The following is an 8,962-nucleotide window of genomic DNA, read 5'->3' on the forward strand; positions in this document are numbered from 1 at the left end:
CGATGATCAAGGGAGAGGAGCCAACACAGACCTACAACAGGCTCAAGACCCTAGTCAATATAATCCGAAGCTACAGAAGCACAAGATGGACGGATCATGATGTCGCCTGGCTCATGCTCAGGTCATTTACAGTAATTGACCCCCATCTTGTAAATCTTATTCGTGAAAACCCCAGGTACACCAAGATGACGCCCGAGGAAATACTCGGAAAATTCGTGAGCGGGCATATGATGGTGAAAGAAGCTCGATACGTGGACGATGCATTGAACGGTCCACTGCCTGTCTACGAGCCGCAGCCCGTTGCTCTCAAAGCAACTAGCAGCAGGGAGGTGCTACCAAGAAAGGTGGCACAAGTGGAGGCTGGCGGGCTCAATGAAGATGAGATGGCACTCATCATCAAGCGCTTCAAGACCGCGCTAAAAGGACGCAAGGAGTACCCCAACAAAAACAAGTCAAGGGGAAAACGCTCCTGCTTCAAATGTGGTAAGACTGGTCATTTAATAGCTCAATGCCCCGATAACGATAATGACCAGGCACAAGACAAGCACAGGAAGAGGGAGAAAAAGAACTACAGGAACGCCAAGGGCAAGGCACACATTGGGAAGGAATGGGACTCCGACTACTCCTCCGACTCTGAGGATGAAGGACTAGCTGCCTCGGCCTTCAACAAGTCTTCGCTCTTCCCAAACGAACATCATACATGCCTTATGGCTAAGGAGAAAAAGGTACATATTCGAGATAGTCCTAAGTACTCTTCTTCTAGCGATGAGGAATTCTCCGATGATGAGGTAGATGTTGGGACCATGCTTCATCGCCGAAGGTCCTGCAGGAAGAAATAGCTTCGGCTGAAGCTATCCGTATGTGATGTCGAAGGGTGCCGTTCATGAAGCTTCGGAATTACAAACCGACTTAAAGATAGAATGACCTTTTAGTCCATAAGAGTTTGGGTCGTTGATTGTAAGCTTTTATGAGGGGTATGATTGTAATTGCTCACAGGTTGTGTTTTGTGCCTATAAATAGTGAACAGTATTCCTTTACTGTTCACACATTCTTGTAATTGCAATCACATCACTCGGAAATTATTCCTTGCCAAGGCAGAGGTATAAATGTACCTAAACATTATATTTGAATATCTTAAGTTTATTTAATATGTAAATGATATTGTTTACTTCTAATTTACTTGTCTTTAATGCTTTATGACTCGTGTTATTTTACATTATCTTTGAAAGTTCAATTACGAGGATATAACCTTCATAATTGTGTTATTATAACCTTCGTCCGAAGTTCATTAAATCCTTGGGGAAATAATGTTTCAGCGGATGAAGGACATTAATATTTAACATTTTATGTTGCCTTGTTCTTAATCCATAGCATTTGAGAACAAGTCCCCAACATTGGCGCCCACCTCCGGTGAACTCACTTCCACTTTTTTGAGCTGATGGCTTCGTTCAACATTCAAGCTGGAGCTGCTTCGACTCCGAAGCTTATACTCCCGATAACAGGCGGTTCATGCTCAGAGCCAGCCAACAAGAAGCAGAAGAAGGAGGCACAGAGAAGGGTACAACACGTCGGGGTGCAAGGACCCTTCATCAAGTCAAGATGGTCTCACATTCCTATTACCTTCTCCCAAGAGGATCTTCAACTCAAGGATTACCCACACAACGATGTTATGGTTATCTCTTGTGTTATCAAAGGATTTCTGGTTCATAATGTTTTGGTTGATACAGGCAGTGCAGCTGATATCATATTTGCTAAGGCCTTCAGATAGATGCAAGAGCCCGAAGATAAAATTCTTGATGCCACACATCCCCTTTGCGGCTTCGGAGGAAGGCAGATTGTAGCACTCGGCAAAATCTCAATGCCAGTGACCTTTGGATTTATCAACAACACAAGGACTGAACAAATTGTGTTTGATATTGTTGACATGGAATACCCTTACAATGCAATCATTGGTCGTGGTACTCTCAATGCTTTCGAAGCAATTCTTCATCTAGCTTATCTTTGCATGAAGATACCTTCGGACCAGGGGCCCATTGCTATTCATGGAAGTCAGGAAGCTGCCAGAAGGGCCGAAGGAAATTGGACAGACTCAAAAGCAATCCATAATATAGATGGAACTGAAGCTTGTGAGCAATACAAGTTCAGAAGGGAAAAGGCTGCTTCGGCTGATCAGCCGAAGCTCATGCTCTTATGTGAGGATATAGCAGAACAGAAGGTGCTACTGGGATCTCAACTGTCCGAAGAGCAGGAGAAAACCTTGATAAGGTTTTTGTTCAACAACAAAGATGTTTTTGCTTGGTCAGCTAATGATCTTTGCGGAGTAAACAGGGATGTCATTGAGCACTCGCTCAATGTTGATCCATCCTTCAGACCCAAAAAGCAGAGGCTTCGGAAGATGTCTGATGACAAGGCCGAAGGTGCTCGGAACGAAGTGAAAAGACTCCTCAGCGCCGGAGTTATTAGAGAGGTAAAATACCCAGAATGGTTGGCTAACACTGTTATGGTGAAGAAGGCCAATGGTAAATGGAGAATGTGTATCGATTTTACTGATCTCAATAAGGCCTGTCCGAAGGACGAGTTTCCATTGCCAAGGATAGATTCCTTAGTCGATGCAGCAGCTTCATTAGAGCTTATGAGTCTGCTGGATTGCTATTCAGGCTATCATCAAATCTGGATGAAGAAGGAGGATGAACCGAAAACCAGCTTCATAACCCCTAGTGGGACATATTGTTACCTTCGGATGCCTGAGGGGCTTAAAAATGCTGGAGGAAGCTTTAGCAGAATGACAGCAAAGGTTCTCCATTCTCAGATAGGCAGGAATGTGCTAACTTATGTTGACGATATCATTGTAAAAAGCACGAAGCAAGATAACCACATTGCTGATCTGCAGGAGACCTTCGCTAATTTTAGACAGGCTGGCTTAAAGCTGAATCCAGAAAAATGTGTCTTCGGAGTAAAGAAGGGGAAATTTCTTGGTTGCTTAGTTTCAACAAAGGGAATTGAGGCTAATCCAAGCAAAATCGAAGCTATACTTCGAATGGAACCACCAAGTACAAAGAAGGGGGCCCAAAGATTGATAGGAAGGCTGGCATCCCTCAACAGATTCATATCTAGATCAGCAGAGAGAAATTTACCATTTTTCGAAGTACTGAAATCAGCCAAAGTTTTTCAATGGGGACCAGTCCAGCAGAGAGCCTTCGAAGAACTGAAGCAATATTTGATAGATTTAACAACATTAAGTCCACCAACGCCAGGGGCTCCTTTGTTATTATATGTGGTAGCTTCGCACTCAGCGGTAAGTGCAGCACTTGTCCAGGAGAAGTTTGAAGGCCAAGTCAAGAAACAGGCTCCAATATATTTCGTATCCGAAGTTCTTAGTTCTTCAAAGAAAAATTTTACAGAATTGGAGAAAGTATTGTATGATGTTTTGATGGCTTCCAGGAAGCTTCGGTATTATTTTCAAGCTTATAACATAATTGTTCCTTCTTCACAACCGTTGAAGGATATTATGAGAAATCGAGAGGCTACTAGAAGGATTGAAAAATGGGCTGCAGAGCTCAATGAATTTTGTATTGATTATGTTCATAGATCTTCGATTCAGTCTCAAGCGTTGGTAGACTTCATTGCTGACTGGACGCCAGGGGCTCAGGAGGAAGAAACGAATAAAGATGCCGAAACATGGACAGTGTTTTGCGATGGGTCTTGGGGAACCTTCGGAGCAGGAGCAGCTGCTGTGTTGGTTTCACCTTCTAAAGTTAAAACCTGTTATGCGGCAAGACTCAATTTCAGTTGCACAAATAATATTGCTGAGTACGAAGCTCTGCTCTTGGGTCTTCGGAAGTTAAAGGCAATGGGAATCAGAAGGGCTATTCTCAAAACTGATTCTCTAGTTATTTCTGGTCATGTTGACAAGAGCTATAAAGCAAGAGACCCGAAGCTTGAAAAATATCTAGATACAGTCCGAAGGATTGAGGCTTCCTTCGAAGGTTTCTCTGTCAAAAATATTCCTCGTGGAGAAAATGAATAGCTGATCTATTGGCCAAGTCAGCAGCCCAGGGGCTGCCTATACCTTCGGAAGTATTTTTCGAAACAATAAAAGCACCTTCGGTCGAGCTTCTTGAAAGAGCAATCCTTAACATATCCCCTGTTTATAGCAAAGATTGGAGAACTGAGATCATCTCTTTCCTTCAGGGTAATTTCCTTTCAGACGACGAAGCTTACAACAGGAGAGTAGAAGCAAGAGCTCGACCATATGTCATAATAAAAGGGGAGTTATACAAGCGTGGGGTCTGTTCCCCATTGCTCAAGTGTTTATCCAGATCCGAAGGTATAGAATTAATGAAGGAAATACATGCAGGCCTGTGTGGATCACACATTGGATCTAGGCCCTTGCTTGGGAAAGTTTTTCGCCAAGGATTTTATTGGCCAAAGGCAGCTTCGGATGCAGCGGATCTGGTCCAAAAGTGCGAAGGTTGTCAGAAATGTGCAAAAGATCAAAAGCAACCTTCGTCTTTGACCCAATTAATACAACCCACTTGGCCGTTGCAAAGGTGGGGCCTCGATTTACTAGGCCCATTACCACCAGCACAGGGGAACCTAAGATATGTAGTAGTGGCAGTGGAATATTTTTCCAAGTGGATTGAGGCAAAACCCTTAGCCACAATAACTCCATTTACTATTCAAAAGTTTTTCTGGCAAAACATTGTTTGTCGCTTCGGAGTGCCGAAGGCTATTACTGTGGACAATGGGACACAGTTTGATTCTGAAGCCTTCAGAGAATTTTGTGATCAAGTTGGCACGAAGATCCATTTTGCATCAGTCCGACACCCAGAGTCAAATGGACTTGTTGAAAGAGCTAATGGGATCATAATGACAAGAATAATGAAGTCAATCTTCAATCAGCCCAGGGGAAAGTGGCCAGACGAGTTAATCAAAGTGGTGTGGAGCCATAACACAACCATGTCAAGGTCAACAGGCTTTACGCCCTTTAAACTATTGTTCGGAGACGAAGCGATAACCCCGGAAGAGGCCAAAGCAGGATCAATAAGGACAGTAGCTTCGGCAGAAGGCGAAGACGAAGCTGATTGCTCTGTAGAAAAAGATGCTATTGAAGGGTTCAGACTTCAAGCCGTGGAAAACATTAATAAGTATCAAGCCAAAACAATAAAATGGCGTGACAGAAAAGTTAAGCTGAAAAACATTGAACCAGGACATTTGGTGCTTCGAAGAGTAGCCAACCCTGAGACAGTAGGCAAATTACAGCTGAAGTGGGAAGGCCCCTTTTTGGTAGTATCTTCGTCAAGACCCGGTTCCTACAGATTGAAGGATATGGACGGCAACGACATTCCAAGATCATGGAATGCAGATGAGCTTCGGCGATATTATGTTTAGCTTGATGTAATTTTTTCTATTCTTTTTTGTGGCACCCTTTTCCTTTCCAAAGGGGGAGAAAGGTTTTTAATGGGGCCACAACATGTAATTTTCCTTATTTCAATTCTATGAGAGTGATATCCCCCAAAAAATGTAAATGTAAATGCAAAGGAAAAAAGAAAAGGAAACAGGGAGAAGCTCAAAAGTCGTTCCTAAGGGAATGCAGAGCTTACAGCGAAAAATAAACGCTGATTCCGCCGAAAGTAAAAGGTGAAGAAGCTCCTAAGGGAGGCTTACAGCGAAAAATAAACGCTGATTCCGCTGAAAGTAAAAGGCGAAGAAGCTCCCAAGGGAGGCTTACAGCGAAAAGTCAACGCTGATACACCGGAAAGTAAACGGTGAAGCCGAAAAGTAAACGGCAAAGAGATTTGAATCATTCCTAAGGGGATGAAGGGTTGTGCTTATGGTTTTTGAACGTGTGTCCCAATATTCATTTGCACAGTACATTTCATCATGTCATTTGCATTCATAAACATTCATTTAGACATATATAGAATCATCATCATACCACACAAAAAAGACAGGTGCTTCAGCAATGAGGAAGAACTTCGAAGGAAAATTTATATGCTTCGTTGTGTACGAAAAGAAGGGAAGGTGTTTTTCGCCTTCGGCTCAAAAGAGAAGTTTCGTCCACAGCAAAGCAGATTGTACACAGATAGCAGAAACAAAATATATTACAAGGTATGTACAAATTTACATAAGTTGTTCCATAACTATATTACAAAAGTTTCTCCAGAATTTTTGCAGGAAAGTATATTGTAAACAACTATCAAGCTTCAGGCTAGGCTTCGTCAAGCTTCAGCTTCGTCATTCTTCAGCTCCGTCATCCTGTGTGTATCAAACAGCAGAATAAGAAAGGTGCAAATTTCAAGGAGAAGGTAAAAGTAACAAGTATAAGTTTCTTACCGGCTTAGGATGACTTCGAGCTTCGTCACCCGCCATTTTTCGCCCGCCACTTACCCAGATCTGGGTCATGAATCTATTTCCAATGCTTCGGGCTAGGCTTGGGCTATCTATCAGATCTGATGCTGATAAGCTGAAGTTTGGTCTATTCACAATATTTCCATGAGTACAGCCAGCCTTCAGAAAAGCGGTGGCTGTGCCCCGAGAAGCTACCAGGGCGCAGAAGTCCACATGCCCACCAATAACTTCGTCAAGGGCATCAACCTCGCCTTCAATATATTCTAATGTGCTGGGCAGATTTTCAGCTGAAGGTGTAAATTTTGCAGAGCTGGCTCCGACAGAATGAAACACATCCTTCAGCCGCTGCACGCATCGGCTGCTGAAGCTTAGGCATTTCTCTTGAAGTTCTTTAAAGGATTTCTGCAAATTTGAATTTTTATCCACCTCAGTTTTCAGGCTTGCTTCAAGATATTTCTTTTCTTGCTCAAATTTTTCTGACTGTTGGAGCAATTCATTCTTTAAACTGTTATTCTCAGTTTGGACTTCAGCCAAAGAACCCTCCATAGTCTGAATAACAAAATCTTTCTTTTCTAATGCACCCTCGTGCTCTTTAACCATGATTTCAAGGTCCTGGATGATGAAGTCTTTCTTTTACAGATTAGCTTCGTAATTTTCAACTTTTTCAGCCAGATCTTGGATGACGGCTTTATTCTTCTCTTCTTCGAGATCTTGTTGCATTTTTAGAACCTTACTTAATAATATGCTCTGTCGAAACGATTTTCGTTGGAAAACGACCTAAAAGATAATAATAATAATAAAATAACAAAAATATTTGTTACCTTGAAGTTAGCATAAAGCAAGCTTCCGGCGATATGGTGTCGTTGGTAACGGCCGAGGTCCGTTTCTAGCTTCGGCAGGCCAATGTTTTTGCAGAGAGTTCTAACAATTTTAGCTTCGCTGCGGTTTCGAAGGCACCTCAACTTTCCTTCGTTAACCCCACCGAACAGTCTAGCCCCTGGCTTATATCCGCATGCTATGGCACATTTTTTAAGCTCTGCTTTTTCAGCGTCTGTCAGTTCTTGCCTAAGTAAATCTTGAAATTCAAAATCTTCTTCCTCCAAAATGTCTTCAGCTGGCTTTTTCCCCTTTTCAGTAGCTGTGCTCGCCGCGACCACAACAGATTCTTCCTCAGTCATTTTTAGGAGTATGTTATCAATAACTTCAAGTGTCTCTTCCAGGTTCGGATCTTCTGTGGCCCCGGTTTCAACCCCGGCAGCTTCGGCTGCGCCAGTTTCAGCTTCGAAGGTTTCCGCTCTGGTGGCTTCGGCTGCGGCGCCTTTAGCTTCGGCGGTTTCGGCAGTCTGGTCAATAGCAATTCTTGATGCCGGTGTCGGTGACGGTGTCCCATGAATTACATCTGCTATTTGAATAATCCTTTGTTTTTTCGGCAGTGCAGGACCTTCTTCTGCCGAAGCTGCCTTGTCCGTCTGAAAAAACTTCGTCAGTTCCAGCGCCAGCGGACTTAGCTTGACATGCAAGGGTTCAGTCATTACCTTCATAATCTCGTCTACTTCAACAGCAGAAGGCGTTGCAGGAGTATCTTCTTCTTGAACCAACGTTTTTGGTTCTGGAGATGCAGTTTTCCTCTTTCTTGTAGTGGCCACCTTCGGCTCAGGGTTCAACTCTTCAGGGCTAAGTTTTTCAGAATCTCCCCTTTTCTTTTTGGCTACCTTGGCGACCTCTTTGTCAGCAGCGCTGGCAATTCTTTTTCGCTTCGGGCCTCCGGCATCTCCGCTCAGTCGACCATAATCAGCATATTCAAATCCTATAGCATCAAGCACCCTGTTCAGCCTTCGCTTCGGCCGAGTGCCGAAGGCTGCTGTCATCAGCTGGTCTTTTTTTTTGGAGTAATTTCCAAGAATTTCATTACTCATTACTTCGATTGTATCGAGCCATTCTTGGCAGGGTGCTTTAAAATATTTCTTAAACTTATAATAATAGGGTAGTCGGACAAGCTCCCCCTCTTTCTTTTCTCCTTTAAGCTTTGGCATAGTCCACTCCTTCATAGTTGGAAATACTCTGAAGGCCAGAAATTCCTGCACTAAATCTCTAGTGCCAATGTGTTCTGCAATAATTTTGAATTCAGCCAGTGCGGTCCAAGTTGGACCTTCTGCTGTCATTTTGCATCGGGGTCTTGTTTCTCCGAAGATCAGTTCAAGAGGGCTCTGTACCAGTTTCTCTTTGTCATCGTCAACTTTGACATAAAACCATTCTGACTTCCAGCCTGCCGGCCATTTGCTTCGGTAGCTAACCACAGGAAATTTTGTGGTTTTCCGATAGGCAAAATTATAACAACCAAAATTTTCATGCAACCCATCCTTTCTGGCTTTAGTCTGGTAATGCAGCTCATGTACTCGACAGAAGCTGTCGGCAAACGGCTCCACTGCCTGGCTTCGGAGAGCCCAGATATAAACGCTAAGCCTGACAATGGCGTTAGGAGTCAGTTGGTGAAAATAAATCTCAAACTTTTGCAGCACATCAGAAATCATTCTATAAGGAAATCTCAACCCAACTTTTAGAAAACTCTTGAAAATAACTATTTCATCCTTTTCTGGCTTCGGGGTAGTTT

The sequence above is a fragment of the Zea mays genome, chromosome 3 (assembly GCF_902167145.1).
Source record: "Zea mays cultivar B73 chromosome 3, Zm-B73-REFERENCE-NAM-5.0, whole genome shotgun sequence".
NCBI classification, from domain to species: Eukaryota; Viridiplantae; Streptophyta; class Magnoliopsida; order Poales; family Poaceae; genus Zea; species Zea mays.